The sequence below is a fragment of the Bidens hawaiensis genome, unplaced genomic scaffold (genome assembly GCF_021521415.1).
Source record: "Bidens hawaiensis isolate Kalapana, Puna unplaced genomic scaffold, B.hawaiensis_p1.1 tig00023622_1, whole genome shotgun sequence".
Classification (NCBI taxonomy): Eukaryota; Viridiplantae; Streptophyta; class Magnoliopsida; order Asterales; family Asteraceae; genus Bidens; species Bidens hawaiensis.
This window is the reverse complement of record NW_027493705.1, coordinates 8,641-31,237: the sequence shown is the minus strand read 5'-3', so window position 1 is coordinate 31,237 and position 22,597 is coordinate 8,641. Positions and strand designations below refer to the sequence as shown.

General features: G+C 42.8%; 1 pseudogene; it reads right to left on the bottom strand.

Annotated features, from left to right (window-relative positions):
- Positions 1-371: 371 nt before the first annotated feature.
- Positions 372-21,472, bottom strand: LOC143567751 (putative serine/threonine-protein kinase PBL7; annotated as a pseudogene).
- Positions 21,473-22,597: the final 1,125 nt, after the last annotated feature.

The window sequence follows — 22,597 nt, the reverse complement described above, 5'->3', positions numbered from 1 at the left end:
GCGGGCCGGGTCAACCTGAAATTCATTTTGTCCAACAATTTTCAAAAAACATTTCGTTTCAAAAATCATTTGTTTCAATTTTTTTAAAAATTGATTACAATGTAAAAAGTTATTCACCAGTCTCAGCTATCAGATCATACAGGGTGATAAATTGAACAGCTCTTGAACAAATTTTATGAAACTTCATTTTTTAACAAAAAGGTATAGAAACTATATCATATATGTTGTCATAATTCTCCAAAACTTTTTTTACCCTTAACCAAAATATCAATGTCAAATGTTTTAGTTACCGACTTTGTCACGGTGTCAAAAACAGCACCGAACACCCTTTTCGTATCAAGTATTAACAACACAAAACTACTTGTCAACATTCACACCTCAGGTTTCTTTTCATTTCCATCGACAGACCCTTGACCACGAGAAGAACCGGAACCTTGACCAGGGTTAGTTGAGGGATCATATGGTTGTGAAGCCAAGTAATTAAGAGTAGTAACCACATGAAGAAACACTAAGTGACCCGGGGCAGATTATAGATAATCTGGGGGTTAAGTAATGTTTCCCACGAGGATGAGGTCTGGCAGAGAAGGTTGTTCTTCAGGGGACCTGCAAAACAGACACCGTAAGCTCGTCACTGAGAAGGGGTGGGGTTCCTCCTTGTGACCACCCTCCGGCGTGAGAATCAGACTAGATTGCTCTGAATATAAGTGTATATTAAGAGATTGCTAGATAAGATTGAGATATCAGATGATGTCCTTACCATTCCAAGGTGTTGGAGTATTTATAGCCGAAGGTAGGTTTCCTAGAAGGTACAGCCGGCTGAATAGTATTCCTGTTCCACCAACAGTGGACTACGCACAGGCCATGCTGGTTGGTGGATAGGCTACGGCCAACAGTAAAGGTCGGCTGTACACTGTTCCTTTACTGCCGGCTACGCACTGTTCCACCAACTGTAGGCTGCGCACGTCCCATCGTAAGGGTTGGTGAGTAGGCAGCGGCTAATAGTGACAAACAGTACTAGAGGGTGCTCCTCCTCGTATTGTTGTCGGTGAGCTGTCACCCTGTGATTGGTTCATGGGCTGCTCTGGTCAAATTGTCTGTTCCGCCCATACCTTAGTAGGTATAGTACAAAAGACCTTCCAGAAGCATACGGACTGGCTCATTTAGGCGGGAGTATTCCCGCCTTGCTCATTCCTTCATGTGACTACTAAAGTAGCTAATGCCTTGTGCGTGTAGCCTTGCTGTTAGTGCGGGTAGCCTTCCCTGATGGCTTGTATCCGCAGCTGCGGGAACAGGCGGGGTACTTCACCATTTGGAGGCTTTCCCCGCGGGTACAGCTGGCGTACTGCGCGTAAGGTTCTCTGAGCATGGTGGGTCCTGCTGGAGCAGTTGGTCATTGCGCAGACGTCCCTATTCAAGGTGAGTCTTGCGGGTCCAACTGGGCTCTGCTGGGACCTACCTCTTCAAGTCCCCCCAGTCCAATGTTCTTCTCATGAATTATTAATAAGTGAGGTGAACTTTTGGACTTAGCAAGGGGTTTTGAAAAGGGTTTAGTTTTTAGGTTTTCCGTGGTGATTCTTCCCGCGGTTTTCCTGATGTCACGCAGAAATTCCCGACTTTTCTGCTTGATCTTTGGGTGTGAAGCGGGTAGGTTTGTAACCTCCTCGCACGTCAGGAGCGTTGAGTCCCACTTGTGTGGATTCTCCATGGAGTTTTGGTAGTTTTCAACATATTGATCAATTATGCTAAAACCACCAATCCCATCATGGAGTTTCAAACAATATAGTTCTCGACGTTCCCGTCATGCGGGGATGATATTCCCGTTTCCGCAAGCATGGCCCAGAAGATCCTTCTTGGTTTGAATTCCCTGCAGAGTGCTAAGTATGTGAAGGGTTTTGCCTTGACACTGTACCCGCACTCGTCTTACGGTTACTTTACTTTCAAGGTATTCCTGGCGTCAATTCCCTGCGGGTGCTAAGTATGTGAAGGGTTTTGCCTTGACACTATACCCGCACCCGTCTTATGGTTACTTGGTTACCAAGGTAAGGGGTATTTTCCCGCCTACTTTTGAATCTTTTTTGAATTTTTTTGAAATTCGAAGAGTTGGTGAAATGATAAGAACAGTCCAAACCTCTGAAACGTCGTGCGACGGTTTCTTCTGACTGTGTCAGGACGTGCAGGAAGTTATGGTGACGTGACAGTACATGGTCATTCCAGACGCTTTTTCAGGCGCGTGGGCGCGATTTTTCGGGCGCGTGGCCGCGAAATTAATGGTACGCGTCCTTTCAACAGCTGTTGCCAGCTTGCTTTTTGCCACGTGTCATAGTTTCATTGCACATTCGATTTCTCCCTCCTCCGCATTAAATTCATCGCATTAATTGCGATTAGTATATAAAGGGGGAGAGGGTTCTTTGTAATTCACACTTTCACTTTCCTCTTCATCTTCAGAACGATTTCTGGTGAATACTCAACTTTTCAGTCGAGCCTTTTCTCGAAATCGTTTTCTTTTATCTGCAAGATGTCTCGTGATCTCGAATCTACAGCCGACGACAAGAGTACTGCTGGTGAGTGCCAGTGTGCTTTGCCTGTCGATCTGTACCAGTATGTGGTCAGGAAGTTCATGCTCGAGTCTCTCGAGCCTGAGTTTCCTGAACCCCATCAGACAGTGTACGATGCCCCCAGAGGCAAGATCGGGGTATATGCTGCATTCTTTGTTTATGGGAATCTTAGGTTCCCATTGACAAAGTTTGTTTACCGTGTCCTGGAGAGGCACGGTGTGCACCTGACCGAGGTGCACCCGATGGCAATTGCCAAGATTCTGCACTTCGAGTGGGTGTGCCGGATTCTGGGCATTGAGCCCTATGTTGACCGCCTGATGACCTTCTACACTTGGAGGTGCATCCAGGGGTGGTATATATTGATAACCCGGATTAAGGGTTTGAAGATCTGCGCAACCGAGCGCAGTCTTCGCTCGTGGAAGCGGGAGTTCTTCTACATATCCGCTCGCGCCATCCCCCTTGCCATGAAATTCAAGAACGGGCAAGCACTTCCCAGCCTTCACGCCTCCAACTACGAGGAGGCGGAATGGTTTTCGAAGATATCCCGAGTCCAATCTCCGGTTTACCGGTTTGCGGAGTCCGGGATGGTGATGCTGGGGATGAGCCGGGTGTGGAAGGAGGCGGATGCGCGAAAGATTCCGATCGTCCTCGAATACGGTTCGAACTCTGTTCCTTACGGTATGCTTTGTTTCTTTTTGTTGATTCTGAATTTCTTCTAACTTTTTTCCTGTTTATTTCAGAGGGGAACGACTTGCAGTCGCTCCTGAACCCGCGGGAGGCTGACGGTCCCGCTCGGATGGGTACTCGCGCTCTAGACGAGAACGAGTTGCCCATCCTAGAACAAACGGCGGATCGGTTCGTGGAGGTCTACCCGCTAGGCCATGAGATCCTGAGCGCCAGGCGGCCAGGTAAGGCGCTATTCAACCCTCGACCCCTCAATGTTGAAACCTCTGCTGGAATTCCTCTAATCGTATGTTCTGACGAGGAATCCGCAGATGGTCCTCCGTTGGTGCGGAAGAAGAAGGTTGCCGGCGGGAAGGGGAAGGAGAAGGTGGCCTCCACTGCCGATCCGGTGCCTCGGTCTGATTCGGAGACCGAGAGCGAAGAGGTGGCGGGGAATCCCGGTGGTGATAAGACCACCGCTCCGGAGGCTGCGATTGTCACCTCCGGAGAACCCAAGAAGACGACGGTGAGCGGCGCAAAGAGGCCGGCTCCATCGGGTTCGTCCCCGCCTCTCCGTACCTTTAGGCTCAAGAAAACCCGTAAGTACAAACTTCCTTTATCTTTTAACTTCATAGCTTAATATCATTAACACTTATCTTCTTTACGCAGGCGTGGATGTTGACGCATTCCAGGGTGGAGCGCAGAGGAGTACCTCTCCGCCAATGACGGTAGGCTTGGTCAGCCTACCTGAGGCGACGACCCAGGCGCCTGCGCCTGCTTCCGCTGGTTCAGTTGCTCACTCCTTTGAGCCGACTGTTCCAGCTGTGATGACGTCACCGCCGGCTGTGAGTGCTATTTTTACAGCATCTTTCACCTAGCCGGCAGTTACTATTGCTGCGGATACCGCAGCCGCGACCTCGGCGGCCGCGGCGGCCTTTACCATGCCTCCTCCGTCATCGGCTACGACGGCCGATCCTTCAGGTATGCATGGGGCGTATCACCAACCTCTGCCACCTTCCCATCTGCCTGACCTCTTGGATGGATTTCCCTTGGGTTCAGGTGATGGGTTCGGCGGCTATCGGCCTGTTATTGACCCTACAGGTGCGTAGGGTTCTTTTGGCCTATTTTATATTTTTCAATCATCTTTTCCTAACTGCTCTTTGTTTTTTGCAGTGTCGGATTCCAATGAAGTGTATGTTCCACGATGGAACATTCGCCGAGGAACAACCCTTCGCACCCCTGTGGATTGCGTGGAGTGGGCTCGTCACGCTGCTCCTAGTGGTGCGTTGGGGGAAGCCATGGCTAGCTACCAGGAGGGTAGGCTAAGCAATGAGCTTCGGGTTCTCCTGGCCCGGATGCAGCCGCGCGTCGAGCTGCTTTGTCGTGAAAACGACAAGTTAAAAGCAGCTCACCTTCAGGAAGTAGCTCAGGCGCGGGCTGTCCGGGAGGAGAATAGAAGGCTCTCCGCCGCGGCGGCGGAGAAGGAGAAGGCGTTCAAGGCCCTTGAAGTTGAGGTTCAGGCCCGTCTCGAGGCTCGCTCCAAGGCTGCCCAAGCTGTTAATGAACAGCTTCGGCTGGCTAAGGAGACTGCTAGGAACGCAACTGAAAGGGCCACCAAGGCTGAAGCTGTTGCTGAGCCTCTACGCCTGGAGAATGAAGACCTTAAAGCCAAATTAGAGGCTCTCCAGCAGGCTCATGATGCCTTGGCGATGGAGGACGCGAAGAAGCTCCAAGAAATCCTGGACCAGAGGGGGGTGCTTGACCATACCGAGCGTAAGCTAAAGGGCGTCGAAGAGGCTGCGGCTAAAGATGTGTTGCTTGCCAACCTCAACAAGAATGAAGCCGAACGCGCCCGTAACGAAGCTCAAGCTGCCCTCCAAGAAGCTCTGGTTGCCAAGGAATGGCTTCTTCGAGAAGCGTTGTCTCAGGTATGTTTAGCTTCATGTCTTCACGCTTTTCTTTGTAAATAGAAAAGGTTTTGACACTTGTATTTTTTCTTTGTAGGTTGTGCATCGGGTCTTCTCAGAGACGTCTTATGACGATGCTATGAGCGCAGCCCTCAACGCTTCTCATGAGGATGGGGAAAAGGCCGGCTTCCTGCTTGGTCTAGGGTTCGTTGAGAAAGGCATCCCGCCTTCCAACTTCCCTTTGTATGATGTGGATACTGAAGCTATTTACGACCAAGCAGTGAACCAGTATGCCGCCTTCCCGCATCCGGTGGTGGTGAAGGTGAACGAAGTCGCTGCTGCTGATGATGGGCTAGCTATTATTAAAGCTTACGTTGAACCACCACGCTCTACTGATGGAGCGGGTCCAAGTGGAAGTGGTCCTGAAGCTTGATTCTGAAGATCCCTTTCCACCATTAGCGTAGATTTTTGCTTTTGTATAGCTATCTTTGTAATATTTGAATTTTGATGAAATAAAGATTGTGTTAGTTCTTTGCCTTGTTTATTTTACGCATGTTTTGATCTAACTTAGCAATTTCTTTAGTACTTAGATAAGTTAACTTTTTAACGTGGTAAATTATAAGTTTGTTTCGCTTCCTCTTTCATGATTGTGCGGGTATGACCGTCACTTACACTTAGTAGGATGGCTTAACTTTACTTATATCTGACCTGCGTGGAAGTTTTCCTCATCTTTTCCTTTGAAATTTTCTAAGTGTTTCGAATAAGTTAACCTTTGAACGTGGTAGATCATAGGTTGAAGTTTTGCTTCCTTGTTCGTGATTGTGCGGGTAAGACCGTCACTTGCACTTACAAGGATGGCTAAACTTTACTTACATCTGACCTGCGTGTAGGTTTTCCTTATTTTTAGCGTTGTGTTTATGCGGGTTTTGCCGCCTTCCACACGTAACGACTTACTTCTTCCCCCATTTATGCGGTGAATACCGGCACATCAGTGTGGGAAGTTCATAAGTATAAAGGTAAGGCTATCAACACATTGTGAAAGGAGAATCATTTCCATTAGAAGTGGCTCTAGGCCTTTTCTTTACAAGTTTGGTATTGATCTACATATAACATTTGCGTAATTGAGCTCCATTCCATGTTCTTGGGATGGGAGTGCCATCGAGCCTTTCGAGCTGGTATGCGCCCTTTCCCAGGACTTCTTTGATAATGTATGTCCCTTCCCAGACCGGGGCCAGCTTTCCTGGGCGTTCTTGGTTCGAAGCCTCGTTGTTACGCAGTATGTAGTCTCCTACATTGAAGTTGCAGAGTTTTACCCGCGTGTTGTAGTACTTTTGCATTTGTCGCTTGTAGTTCTCTTCACGCACTGCGGCTAAGTCTCTGCGTTCCTCGGTTAGCATAAGGTCCAACCGTCTTTCCGCATCATTGTCTTCTGGCTGAATCAAGACCCTTGGTGAGGGTAAACCAATTTCGACCGGGACCATAGCTTCAGTGCCATAAGTGAGACTGAACGGGGTTTCTCCCGTACTGGCCTTCTTCAGCGTTCTGTTTGCCCAAAGGACGTGCGGAAGCTCGTCCACCCAGCCGGATCTGTGTTCCAAGAGTCTTTTCTTTATGCCTTCGACGATGCTCTTATTTGCTCTTTCCACCTCACCATTACCTTGCGGGTGTGCCACTGAGGTAAAGGTGTGGGTGATTTGAAGTTCTTTCAGCCACTGTTGTAGCTTCTTGTCAGCAAAGTTGGTGCCGTTATCGCTCACCAAATTCTGTGGAAGTCCAAAACGACAGATAATAAATTCCCAAATAAATTTTTTGATATGTTTCGCGGTTGTTTGGGCTAAGGGTTTTGCTTCTATCCACTTGGTGAAGTAGTCGATGGCTACCACTAGGAACTGAACATTTCCTGCTGCTGTAGGAAATGGGCCTGTCACATCGATGGCCCACTTCTGAAATGGCCATGAAGAGGTGACTGGAACAAGTTCATTCTTCGGGCGGTGCGTGTTGGGTGCGTAGAGCTAGCAAGACCTGCATTTTCTGATGTATGCCAACGCATCCGTATGCATCCCCGGCCAAAAGTATCCCGCGTTGTTTAGCTTAGCTACAACAGCGCGGGGACCTGCGTGTACTCCACAGATGCCTTCGTGTACTTCCCTTAGGAGGTAGTCAGCATCTTGGTTGTCCACGCATCTCAAGAGTGGGCCAAGAAAGTTACGTCTGTAAAGGATGTCATCAATGAGTTGATAATTCAGTGCTTTACAGCATAGTTTTCTTGCCTGTGCTTTTGACTCTGGTAGTGTGCCTGCCGCAAGGTATTTTATTATTGGTGTCATCCACGTTTCTGTGCCGGTTTGGATGACACAAATTTCCTTGTGCGGGACCGAAGGTGCCTCGAGGAGTTCAATGCGGATATCTTTTCCTAAGTGGGTGAAGGCTAATGATGCAAGCTTGCTTAACGCATCCGCAGATTTGTTTTCACTTCGCTTGACGTGTATGACTTTGCAGTCGTTGAAATCGCGCATAAGGGATTTTGCTTGTGCGAGGTACAGGGCCATTGTGTCGTTTACGGTCGTGTACGTCCCGTTGATTTGATTGGCTACTAACATGGAATCCACGTGGGCTTCCAAGTTTTTCACTCCCATCTTACGCGCAATTCTCAGCCCCGCCAAGAATGCCTCATACTCGGCTTCGTTATTCGTACTTGGAAAGTCCAGTCGAATAGCGTAAGTGTATTCTTGGCCTGCTGGGTTGGTTAGTTTCAGCCCTGCGCCTGAACCCTCGCTACTGGCTGCTCCATCAGTGTAGAGTCGCCAGACATCATTGATGTCTTGTGCTGGAGAGGGTTGAGCCTCTTCCTGGCACTCTTTTTCCCGCGATGCAGGTACTTCTGCAATAAAGTCGGCCAGAACCTGGCCTTTTATGGCTGGTCTTGGCTTATACTTTATCGCGTATTCCCCCAACTCAATTGCCCATTTGGCTAGGCGTCCCGATAACTCGGGTTTGCCTAGAACGTTTGCAAGTTTGAAGTTGGAGAGAATGGTGATTGGGTGACCCTGGAAATATCGTCTTAACCTGCGTGAAGCGTGTATAAGTGCTAAGACTAATTTTTCGAGGGTAGAGTACCGGGTTTCTACGTCTGTTAGGATACGGCTGACATAATAGATTGGCATCTGGATGCCTTTCGCTCTACTAGCAGGACTGCCCCGGTTGCTCTATCTGTTGCGGAAAGGTATAGGATTAACTCCTCTCCCGCTTTTGGTGCTGTCAGCGTTGGGAGTTCGATCAAGCGTGACCGAATCTCCTGAAAAGCTGCTTCCGCTTCTGGTGTCCAACGGAAGTGCGTTTTCTTTAAACAGTTTCTCAACGTTGACACGAAGGGAAACGACTTATCTGCGTGGTTTGCCAAAAAGCGATTAAGTGCCACTAGTTGTCCATTCAGTGTCTGAGCCTGTTTGATGGTAGTAGGTGATTTCATTTTGATAATGGCTTCGACCTTTTCAGGGTTCGCTCTGAAGCCATCTTTAGTGACGATGACCCCCAAGAACTTCCCTTCTTCCATTCCAAAGGCACACTTGCTCGGGTTGAGCTTCATGTTTATCTTCCTGAGCGTGTTGAAAGTCTCTTCGATGTTTTTCAACATCGCTTCTGGGTCAGGGCTTTTGATGACCAAGTCATCCATGTAGACTTCCAAGTTCCTCCCAATTTGGGCATGAAACGGGTTGTCCATCAGGCGTTGGTATGTGGACCCGGCACTCTTAAGTCCGAATGGCATCATTTGGTAACAAAATGTGCCATCGGGCGTCCGAAAAGCGGTTTTGTCCTGATCATCAATGGCCATGTGTATTTGATGGTACCCCTTATACGCGTCCAGGAAGCATTTAAGGCGGAACGGTGCTAACGAATCCACCTTAAGATCAATTTCGGGTAACGGATAACAATCTTTGGGGCTTGCTTTGTTCAAGTCCTTGAAATCTATGCACATGCGCCATTGTTTGTTATTCTTCGGTACCATAACGGGATTTGCAACTCAAGTTTGATATCTACTAACGCGTACGATGCCTGCGTCAAGGAGTTCCTTGACTTGGGTTCTACACGCGTTAGTTTGTTCTGGCCCCATTACTCTGCGCTTTTGTACGATCGGCGTAACAGCCGGATCGCATTTGAGCTTATGCTCTGCCTTACTTCGGGGTACAACAGTCATGTCAGCTGGTGTCCACGCGAAGATGTCAGCGTTTTTTTGTAATAAGCGCTTGAGTAAGGTGCGTGTGGGATCAACAATTGTCGGGCCAATGGTGACGGCCTGGTCAGGGTACTTGCCGTTGAAGGCCCATCTTTCTGGTTCGGTGATGGTTGGTTTAGCCATCTTTGGTTTGGGTTTAGATGAGACAGATGCGATGCATACCTGGGGAATGCCGGTGATCATCGCTACACCCTCAGCTGTTGGCCATCCCATCATGCTGTGGACTGAGGATACCACGGCGTTGAATCTTGCCATCCCGTCTCTCCCGAAGAGAATGTCGTATGTGTGGTGTGGCTTCCTCATCACGACAAAGTCCACATCTTCTGTGCGGGAGTGTTTCCCATCCGTAAGAGTGACGGGGAAAGATAGGATACCCAGGGGGGTGTTTGTGCTGCCATCAAACCCTTCCATTGAGGCGCAGATCGTTTCCAGGCGTTCCCTATCCTCGTCATCTAGCTTGTCGAAGAACTGCCTGTACATCACCGTTGACTAGGCGCCGTTGTCAGCAAGAGTGCGAGAAGTGATGTAGTGCCCCAGCTGGCTTTTGATGACGATAGGGCCTTCTTTGCTGGGTCCTCCTGGCACTCGCGGGAAGCGCACCTCAGCTTCCTTCCACGCACATGGTTCTGTCATTCGTCGTTTTCTTCCTCTGATCTTACCATGAACCATGTTGATGCTGATGTCAACGGGCTTTCGTCCGTTGCCTCGGTACCGGTTGTCGTTCCTTCCTCCCTTCTTGATTGATGCCATCAGGTGTGCCAGTCTTCCATCCTTGACGAATGCTTCAACAATATCCTTCAAGGATGTACACTCTTCCGTACTATGACATTTTGTCCCGTGGAAGTCACAGGATTTACTCTGATCCGCATTAGGTCGCTGCCGGATCATTGGAGCTTTTGGCCATGGTAGCTTTTCAGTGGCAAATATCTCCGTGACGCTTTTGGTGAGTGGCGTCCACCGGTGCTTTTGGCTTGAAGGGTGTGTGTGATTTCTTCCGCCAACAAGAGGGTGAGAGCTGGATGAGGTGTCAAAGTTTACCCTTGACTGCCAGATACCTAGCTTCCTCTTTTTGTTCTGCCGGGCGATCCGAACATTGTTCTCTCTTGTCCTCTGCGTGTAGAGGTGTGTACTCTGGGGAAGATCCCTTCCCAGTTGCTTTTCCGTCTCGGCAAAGCGCTTTGCCGCCGTCATGATGGCATCCCATGTTGATGGCATGCCATCCTTACCCGTCAATGTGCGGATAAGCTCTGGGTATTCGGCGCCTTGGATGAAAGCGGCGCGAACAAGATCTTCACTTATGTTGCCGAGACTTAGCTTTTTGGAGTTGAAGCGGGTGATGAAGTCTAGTAAAGATTCATCCTCCTCTCTAACGCAGTTGAGGATCGTCCACTGTTCTTCAGTATATTTCCTCTGCTGGCTGAAGTGCTGGCTGAACTTATTCTGAAAGTCCGCCCAATCATAAATGTGGTGGACCGGCAAACGATCGAACCATGCCCTGGCCGCTCCAACCAGAGTCATCTGGAACATATAACACCACGTGGGTTCCGTCCAGTTACTGACGGTTGCCCCCGCAATGAATCTGTTCAAGTGGTCGTCTGGGTCGGATAGACCATCATAAGTGCCAATGTTGGACATTTGTTTGGCACTTCTCGGGGCGATTGCTTCCGCAATGTCCCTAGCGAACTTTGACTTTCCTGCATTTGTAGCAGTTGGTATAAAGGTTTTGGAGAAGTCACGCGGGTTTCTCTCCGCATTTGTTGGTTTAAAAGCTTCCCCAAAATTCCTTTTCAGTTGGAAGTCCGTTTCCTTACGCTTCCCTTTCGCCTTATGGCGAGGGTTTGCGTCAGTATCGGATTCTTCCCTCTCGTCGTCTGAGTACTCGCACTCACTGTTCATATTGAGATGTTGGCGAGTACTGCCGAATTCGTCAGCCTGTTGAACTGAACGCAAGCGTTCGTCCAATTCAGCTTGGAACTCTCTCTGAAGTGCTTCGGCCCACGCCTTCACTTGATCTAGTGTTTGGCGAGGGACCCTCGTTCGTTTTTCCAACTGGGCATCAGTGAACCCCAGTGGAATATTTACTGCACTTGCCCCGGCTTGGGTAGTCGGGGTAGTGTTCGTAAGATTTGTATAACCGCCGGTGTTCCCCCCAGTTGCTGGGGTTGTGGTTACCGGGGTTTCTTGGTCGATTACTGGCCTTGGGACCGGAGTAACTTTAACCATTTCTTCAGAAATTTTGAAAAAACTAATAATTAGTTCCAGTTTTGGTCCCACGGATGGCGCCAATGAAGAAACACTAAGTGACCCGGGGCAGATTATAGATAATCTGGGGGTTAAGTAATGTTTCCCACGAGGATGAGGTCTGGCAGAGAAGGTTGTTCTTCAGGGGACCTGCAAAACAGACACCGTAAGCTCGTCACTGAGAAGGGGGGGTTCCTCCTTGTGACCACCCTCCGGCGTGAGAATCAGACTAGATTGCTCTGAATATAAGTGTATATTAAGAGATTGCTAGATAAGATTTAGATATCAGATGATGTCCTTACCATTCCAAGGTGTTGGAGTATTTATAGCCGAAGGTAGGTTTCCTAGAAGGTACAGCCGGCTGAATAGTATTCCTGTTCCACCAACAGTGGACTACGCACAGGCCATGCTGGTTGGTGGATAGGCTACGGCCAACAGTAAAGGTCGGCTGTACACTGTTCCTTTACTGCCGGCTACGCACTGTTCACCAACTGTAGGCTGCGCACGTCCCATCGTAAGGGTTGGTGAGTAGGCAGCGGCTAATAGTGACAAACAGTACTAGAGGGTGCTCCTCCTCGTATTGTTGTCGGTGAGCTGTCACCCTGTGATTGGTTCATGGGCTGCTCTGGTCAAATTGTCTGTTCCGCCCATACCTTAGTAGGTATAGTACGAAAGACCTTCCAGAAGCATACGGACTGGCTCATTTAGGCGGGAGTATTCCCGCCTTGCTCATTCCTTCATGTGACTACTGAAGTAGCTAATGCCTTGTGCGTGTAGCCTTGCTGTTAGTGCGGGTAGCCTTCCCTGATGGCTTGTATCCGCAGCTGCGGGAACAGGCGGGGTACTTCACCATTTGGAGGCTTTCCCCGCGGGTACAGCTGGCGTACTGCGCGTAAGGTTCTCTGAGCATGGTGGGTCCTGCTGGAGCAGTTGGTCATTGCGCAGACGTCCCTATTCAAGGTGAGTCTTGCGGGTCCAACTGGGCTCTGCTGGGACCTACCTCTTCACCACATCAGTAATTGGAGGTCTCATGCTTGCTTGCTCCAGAACACACATTGCAGCTACAACTATTCTTGATATAATCCTTGTTTCGGATATTCGCCTTTTAGAGCCGGGTCCACCATTTCCCCGAACTTCTTATCTTTAAATAACGATCGCGCCTATTAAAATAAGGTTAAATATTAGCTTCAGTAAACATTTTTTTAAAACGTTGTTAAAAAGTATACATAAAAATAAAAGCAACATATGAAAACAGTAAATGATGAAATTTGGTTGTTGTTATAAGACAAGAATTAATAGTTGATAAAAAACCACGCTCTTGACCTGTTTAACTACGCGGGTCAAATGGGTCAAACACCATGTTTTATGATTATGACCAAAAACATGATAAATATTGGAAATTATCTATATTATATTTTGACCGTGTTCGATATTCCTCCATTTAAATAAAAATGTTTTCTATCAATTTTCAAATTATTAAAAAAAACACGTTTTTTTATTCTAAAGAGTCAAACGTTGACTCTTATGTTAGTATTTCCTTCAAAATAACATCTTATAACGAAAAACATAACAAAATTATATATAAAAAACATACCCACGCAACAATAGTTCGATCTGACTGAGGTCTTGTCGCATCAAATGGTTTTCGGCCCGTAATCAGCTCCAATAACAAGACCCCAAAGCTATATACTGTATATCCGACTTATACGTGAGGTTACCCGTCATTGCATACTCAGGAGCACAATACCCGTAAGTCCCCATAACTCGAGTCGAAACATGTGTTTTGCCTCCAAGTGGGCCCATCCTTGCCAACCCGAAATCTGATAACTTTGTATGATAATCCTTGCCTAACAAAATATTTGAAGCTTTCAAATCTCGATATATAACAGTTGGCTTCATTTTGTCGTGGAGATACTCCAACCCACCCTCTTGCTGCACCAGCTGCAATATTAATCCTGGTGTTCCAGTCAAGCCATTTTTTGATGGCCCGAAAACCTGGCAAAAGGGTAAAATCTTCATTTTAAAAACTAAACAAAACTTTTAACAAGCACCCGTTTTAGAGACCACAAACGTTATCATGTTTCAAAATTAGTAAACATTTTTAAATTTGGATCCTAGAATAAACCATTTGTGTGTTTTACTCAATAAGAAAATAAGAACTAATATTAAAGAAGTATATATATTTTATTACTGTTCCAATCGAGCCGTTTTCTGTGGGCCCGATGAGTAGGCAAAAGGGTAAAATTGTCATTTTAAATTAATTGACAAAACTGTAACAGACATTCATTAGTGTTGCAATCGAGCCGTTTTCTGTGGGCCTGATGACCTAAGAAAAGGATAAAATTGTCATTTTAAATAAACTAACAAAACTGTTAACAGACATTCATTTTCTGTGACCCTGGTTAGCTGGCAAAAGGGTAAAGTTCTCAATTTAAAAAATTTATGAAATCATTCAACAATCGAGCCGTTTTCTGTGGGCCGATGACCTAGTAAAAAGGTAAAATTGTCATTTTAAAAAACTCAACAAAACTTATATCAGGGCATCCATTAGTGTTCCAACCGAGCCCGTTTTCAGGGGCCCGATGACCTAGCAAAAGGGTAAAATCATCCTTCTAAAAATTTAACAAAACAGAACTTTTAACAAGCTCACATTTAGAGACCATGATCCTTTACATGTTTCAAAATTAGTGACAAACATTTCTAATTCTGGATGCTAAAATAAACCATTTGTGTATTTTATTCGATAAGAATTAATATTAAACAAATAAATATATTTTAGAGGATTAATAAATACCGTGTAGATGATCCTCTAACGAGCCTAAAGCCATATACTCATACACCAGCAATCTATGTTATTTCTCAGCACAATAACCGATTAGTTTCACGAGATTTGGGTGATCCACCATGTTTAACGTCCTAACCTCCACGACGAATTCCCTAGTTCCTTGTGCTCCTTTAGGATCAAGCTGCTTAATAGCCACAATCTGTAATTAACAAAAATATAACACGTTAACATAACGTTACAAAAAAATTCAAAAATGTAACAAAGATTGATTTTCACTAGCCTGATCAGTATCTTCAAATCTTCCTCTATAAACTTTGCCGAATCCGCCTTCACCCAAAAGATATCTAGATCTGAAATTTCCAGTTGCGTTCACTAACTGTTCATATGTGAACGTTCGTGCTTGGTCGCACGCCTTTGTTCCTCTTGGAGTATATTCTTCTCATCAGACTCGTTTGAAGCCGATGCTTTATCGACAATTTGTTCATCAGACTGCTTTGAAACTGATGCTTGCTCATCGACTGGTGCTTTTCCTTTCTTCACTTCATTACCTTGTTCAACTTTTGTTGAATCTAAATCTTAAAAAAACAACAATAAATTTCTATCAAAATTACTTAAAAAAACACACCACTAAAGGTTAAAACTTTAATGATCTTATTAAAAAAAAGAGCATGCCAATTATTAAATGTTGTTCAAATAATCACTAAATTTAGTGAACTTACACATCAAAGCATCCCTTGTTATCCAAATTCGAATCATCCTACTCTTAACAATAAAAAATCAAGAACTTTATATTTTTAATAGTATAAGTAATTTTCAAGTGCAAACTGATCCTATTATAAAAAAAGAAAGACAGGATATTTATTCTTTTAATATTACAAGTAATTTTCAGGTGCAAACTGATTATAATTTTCTAAATTTTTTGAAGCATGAGTTCTTGATTCAGTTAGATATAATAACTGTTTTAAAGTTGTAATTGATGACAAAAGATTAGTCATTAATTGATTTAAGATCAAAAGGTACTAATACTAAACCTGTAATCATTTGATGAGGTCACTGGTGAATGGTGATGACAAATATGAACCACAAAAACCGATCCAAAACCGGAAAAACCGAACCCAAACCTACATTTTGATTTTATGTTTATGTGAAAATCTAACTTACAGTTTGGTTTTAGTTTTTCATGCAATAAAAACTGTAGAAAAAAAGAACACGGACTGACTTTATTTTCATTTTATTTTGAGTTATTTATAATAAATTATTAAAATATGTAAGTCAAATATTTTAACCCAAATGTATATATAATAAACAATTAGTTTTTAACTAACAAAAATAATTTAGGCCCAAATTCATTACATTCTGGGCCAATTTTTTAGGCCAAAATTTTCAAACTCAAATTGCAAAACCCAAACCTAAAACCCCAAACCGGGAAAACCGAACAGTTTTCAAAAAAAATCTTATACCAAAGTTTTATTTTCCGACTCTTTACTTTTTGCCCTAAATTTTCAATATCAAATTGACAAAACCGATAAAACTAAAACCGAACCCAAATAGAAAACTCGAAACCGAACGGTTATCAAAAATTCAAATAACCCAAAGTCGACCCAAACCGAAAACGCGGAATGATTTTCAAAATTCAAAGACGCGGAAGTTTCCGTTTTTGATTCAATTTCAGTCCAAAACCGACCCAAACCGAAAACCTGGAACCAAACAGTTTTAAAAATTCAAATACCGAATGTTGGGTTTTTTATTCCGTTTTAGCCCAAAACCAACCCAAACCGAAAGCCCGGAACCAAACGGTTTTCAAAAGTAAAAAACAGAATTTTCGGTTTTTCATTCGTTTTAACCCAAAAACGACCCAAACCGAACCACACAGTGCACACCCAAAACCCATAATCATCTAATGACATCACTGATGACTGATCACAACAAATACGAACTACAAACTTTCAACAAGAACCGATTCAAAATCAACAAGAACACTAACAGCATGCATGTTTCACATTATCAAAACAAACCCCAATCAAGAAACTAGAATGATCACAGAGCAATAATAATAATAATATGGAAATGAAGAAATGAAAGCCATTACACATACCAGCAGTTTCAGTGTCCGATTGATCATTTTGCTTGTTCTTGGATGTTTTTGAACCACCACCAATGCAACTGAAACAACCCACCATGTTTACTATTACTATTATTATTATTCTTGCACTTGTTGATTCAAATTGTTGCAGGTTTTAGAGCGAGAGAGAAAGTAGTTAATTGCAGGTTTTAGAGAGAGAAAGAAGGAGGGGAAATCAAAAAGGCGTTTATATATTTAGTTGGTTAGGTTTATGACCGAGAGTATCTAATGGGTCCTTTAAGTTTAGAATGTGTGGTGTGTTTGTTGCTTAGGTTTATGACCGAGAGTATGGTCCGGACGGCAAAGAAAACCGAACCTGATACGAATATTTAAAAACTGAAACACTTGGGACGGGTATAGGGTCGGCTAATCGGGTATGCGATTCGTTTTAAATTATCACGGTATTAGACGGGTATGAGATTTGGTGATATACGCATTTACCCGATCCGGATACTTGATAAACGTATATTCATTTACCCAGTTATATATATACCCGACAAGATTTTCTTTCTTTTGTATTTATTTTAACTTTCTAAGTAATATGGTATATAGTATAGATGATTGTATTCATAGTTCTTACAAACCGATTTATTTTAAGGGTGTATGATATATAATATATCCGATATATTTTAAGCAATCACGAGTTATTTGAACATACATGTATAATATAACCGATACCTAACATGTTTCGGGTTAGTATGGGACAAGTTTTTATAATTAAAAAGTAGGGTTTGGTTAACTGTTTGATATTGTGTAATGTCATTGTGAACTAACAAAGTTTATTTTACTTTACCTTTTAATGAACTTCATGAGGGTGGAGGATATGGAGTGGGAGATCAGTAGGTGAATCCACATCGACATATTTCATCGGAGCGAAAAATGTTATGAAGAGTAGGATAGCAATCGGGATGAAAGGGATCGGGAGAGTGGGAACACTATCCCCCTCTATCGGGACCATGGAGCAAAAGGTAGGGGTGCAAACGAGCCGAGCCACTAACGAGCTACTCGAGCTCAGATCGAGAAAGAGCTCTAAATGAGCATAGGCCGAGCCTTAAATAAAACTCGTTAAGTTGTCGAGCCTAAGCTCTAGCTTTGTATGGGAAGCCGTCGAGCCTTAACGAGTCTTGTATGTTTTTATGTTTTGCCTATTTGAACTTCTACGTATTAATTTCACACAACACAGCTGAGCTTTGGCTCGTTTGAGGTACTACACGAGCTTGAGCCACGCTTAGGCTCACTTAAAGGTTTTTCATAATATATAAAAGTAATTAAAGATGAATACAAATTAATTAATAAATATTAAACGAGTCAATATCGAGCAGAGCCCGAGCTTGTAAAAATGACTCACGAGTTAAGCTCGAGCACTAGCTTTCATAAGTCAAAACAAGCAGAGCTCGAGCCTAGTCGAGCTCGTGCTTGGCTCGGCTCGGCTCGGCTCGTTTACACCCATACGGATAGGTGTCGAGACGGAAAGGATCGGGAGAGCAGGAACGTTGCCTTCCTCAATTTTAACCAAGGAGCGGAAGGCCAGAACTATGAACCGTCTCCCAGATGGAACTACCTTGATCGGTGCGATAGCAATTGATCGGGATATTGTCATTGTATATTATTCATTAATAAAAAAAGTACACGACTTGGTGCCCTTGTATTTTCACGCAACATTACTTCTTCAAGCTAGTCGTATCTTACCATCTTCGTAAGAATTATAAAGGGAATGGAAGATCGACTTTACTAAAACAAGTTTATACTATGAAAATGTATATTACTTTTATATTTAATATTAATCATTTTATGCTGAGTGTGTTTTATAAACTATTTTGGCTTACATACATGTTCCTTATTAGTGTAAATTCGTAGTTTTAGGTTATTATCATATAAAATTTGAAATAAACTCTTCTGGATTAACGATCGTGTTTGTGTCAACCCCATAAGAACTATTGTCACATAACAATTTGACTCTTCGGGGCCAAATGAACATCATTCCGTATTAGAACGTGGGAATTAGATTTCTAATTCATTCATAGCTATATGCCTTGTACCGTATGCTAGGGGTGTTCACGGTTCGGTTCGAAACCACGAAACCGTCCAAACCAATCATCGGTTCGGTTTCACGGTTGGTTTTTTTTTCTTAACTTTTTGTTGGTCGGTTTTAAAATTTTCAAACCGTATCGAACGGTTTGGGTTACGGTTTGTACCGAAAACCAACCGTATAAAACTGGACTGGACCGTATGATTTAATTATGTTAAATTTTTAAATATTTTATGCTATATATGTATATATAAGTATATATCTAGACATAATCTAATTAAAATTTGTAGTGTACACAATATATAGTTATATATTACTAAATGCTAACAATCTTTTAACACTAACTACATAGAATGGGCTAAGCCCAAACCCCAAACGTAGAGGTTGTGTTCAAGAATCAAGACTTGTGTGATTTAGGCAGGTTGTGTTTAAAGTTTAAACACATGTATAAAGTTTTGCTGATTATTGAAAGTTTTGCTATAAACATATCATATTGTACGGTCCGTACTATGGACATCATTTATAAAACCCAAAAAGCCTAAACCGTGAAACCAACCCGGCACCAAACCGTTACTAACGGTTTGGTTCGGTTCGGTTTAAAAGATCTACGGTTTGGTTTTGGTTTACAAAAACCAAAAACCGTTACTAACAGTTTGGTTCACAGTTGACCTAAAAACCACGAAAACCGGACCGTGAACACCCCTATCGTATGTAAAACTTGTTGAACCCTATCTGAAAATCCATGTGGTCACTTTTCTCTAAGCTAAAAATGACTATTATACCCCCTATTTTAATGATACCTTCCTAGTCACTGCGTTTCCAAACAATTATAAAGCCGCCAGGAATATAGCATACTAAGCCGCGATGGACCATGTAATCTTACTTGCCGTCTCCCTAGATGAAAGCATACATGTAGAGCGGATATATATTGAAATCTTAAAACTTAATATGAATTTATTAAATCACTCGTCTGCTTCTTTCATTGTTGTAGCTAGAGTTAGGTGTCCTTGTCTACACCATGTGCACATGCTATGTAACCTCCTAATAAATTCAATACATTGAAATGTGAGTTGAAATCATATTATCATGTGGGGATTGTGAAATCGTTTGGGAGAAGTGCATTATCGTGTGGGGTTGTATAAATAAACAGTGTATTAAATCGGCTAGAAAAACAAGATTTATCTTTCCTTTTATTTTGTAGAAGCATAAGTAGGACGCTATAAAAGAACCGAATGAACACGAACAAGGTCTTGTTCTGGTTCGTTTTTTAGGAAATTGTGTGTTCATGAACACTTATGTCCGTGTTCGTTCATTAAGGAAATTAGCATGTTCATAAACGGTTCACAAACATAAACCAATACAAATAAAATCGGCGGAACCCAGAGATTGACATTGATATTCATCAATGTGAATAATGAGAAAGGAATGAGAACAAGGCATTTGCAATGTGAGAATATTATTTCCTATTTTATGTTAGAGGTAAAAATTAAAGAATATAAAATGTTTATATAATATAAATAAATGTACAAAACTTTCATGAACAACATATACAAACGTATATGAAAGAACTCTCATGAACATATTATTGGACATTCAAAATCACAATTGAACGAATGGGGCCTATTCGTGTTCGTTTGTTTAACTAATCCAACAAAATTTATTGTTCATGTTCGTTCGTTTATAACCCTAAGTATAAGACATGTTTATTGTTGGGTTTTTTAAATAAAAAAGATGGATTTAATAATCGGACGTGATGTCTTCTTATCAATATCTTGAATAACTTGATATGTATAACTTAAAGACCTCACACTCAACATTCACGCACGTTTTAAATTAACTGTCATATTAGGGGTTTTTTTTTCATAAAAACAAATTAATTATGCAGATATGTTTCCATTGTAACGCAAAACAAAATCATGAACATACTACTCTTCATGTAAAAAATATACCTTTAAATTTAAGCAAAGACTATAAGCTCTAGATATGCAATCATTATTCGACATCACTCTCAAAACGGGAGCACAAATCTTGAGCGATCTTAATTAAAATATTAGAATCTAGGAAGAATCTGAGGGACCGCACACGTGGTTTTGTTCATGGTTGTTGCTAGAGTAAAGTGTTTCTATTAGCACACGCTATATAACCGAAAAAAATCAAATAATGTTATGAGTTGTAAACACATATTAAAGAAGTACGTTGTCCTACTTATGCAATCCGATCTTTATGTATGTGGATGTGTGTTTAAATTGGATTCAGAGAAATAATACTTAGAGATACATGTGATACGAACACTAACATATATGATCACTACTCTTGTATTAATAAATATAAGAAATAGGTGATTGATCAATAGGTTTAAAATGAAGGGTTGTTTTGACTCATGAAATTTTACATTTAAATGGGCTAAAAAGCAGAGAATTAATATGATGCTGATACATCATCAATAAAAAAGGTGAGGAGCAACGTGAGAACGTCTCAACTCTCATCCCAGTTGTTTTATTCTTTGATCTAAATAGAGTATAGATAACAAAAATAAATTATTAAATCCCCAAATAATATTATTTTTTTTCTTAGGATGAAATAATATTATCATAGCTGTTCTATTATGCTTTTTTAATGTGAAACTAAATAGGTGGTTTTCAAAAACCATGTACCAGCCACAAGATTCACCAACCAACTAGATAAGAACAACTGATTGACACTTTAGAGAGTTATAAAATGAGGGGTGTTTTAGATGAAAAATAACCCAACCCATCTTCTTATAAATAAAAACCCTAATTCTACCTTGGTTCGTACAATATAATCATCAATGCATCTTCTTCTTCTTCTTCTACTCTAGCGCCGCATCTATCTGTAACCCTAGGAGGTCGTTTGCCAATGTTAGACGTAGGGTCATATTTGTTTTGTCTCATCTCTACCGCCGCATCAGATGACATGTCGATTGTTCATAGCAACAATAACAAACGGCTGTTTGATATAAATCAAAAGCCAGAAGAGGATGAATCCAACGATCAACGTACCAAAGGTATATATATATGTTAAAAAGTTGTGATTTTAATTAAATAACGTATGTTCAACGCCTGTATATATATTATATATTCTGATCGAGAATTGCATTATATATCTTGTACATTGCAGGGTTCGTCTTCTGGGTCTTCTTCATGATCCAAATCAGTTATGGATCTGGATCTCTGGAAGCTCCACACGCACCTTCCAGTGACCTCCACTGTAAGGACCGATGATCGAGCAAAGGTATACATGGTTGCATGCTAATTAAAAGGATGTGATTTTAAATACTATATATGTTAATTCAGGTTTTAACGTTTTAATATTTGATCGGTTTGAGCTATCTACGTACAGTTCGATTATAGCCCCATACCATGGTACTGAGGAACTAACTGAAGACCAAGCTGAATCAACAAGAAGCATTTAGCAACTAGCTAGGTTGGTTGCTAGTCGCGCTTTGAAGAAGTTGAAGAAGCTGAAGGAGGTATGGGCAGGGACTGAGGGAGGCAACTGGCGGCCCCGGCAGGCATAAGTTGCCGAGAATCATTCTTGCATGTTGCATACTTCATAATATCCAAATAGAGATGGAAGGGGAGAGAGTATCCAATGAGACAATGGCGTTAGCTGACCTCGACCACAACCCCGGACATTAATCTCTCACATGCTAAAGTGTAGGGTTAGATACGACAAAGCGTCAAAGTAAATGTTTAGTTAGTAGATGTTATTTTTGTAGAAAGGTGAACTTGTAAATAGCAATGGGTTGTAAACAAAAGAGTACAACGTCTCCGATGAGGAACCGCTGCACCACCACCGCTTCATCCACTCTCTCCACCACTCTTCTCGATTCCTAATTCGTCACCAAAGACAACGAACCAGCACACACACACAGGTCACCATCACCACCATCTCATTTTACCGGTTTGCTAGATCCGATTTTCCGGCGAACACCACAACACTCAAGTTTTTCATATTTGAAGCGAAACCTGCCCAAACAACTAGCAAGCTCAAGATTCAAGCAACCGTTTGATTTTACAATCGTTTGATTTTACAATCGT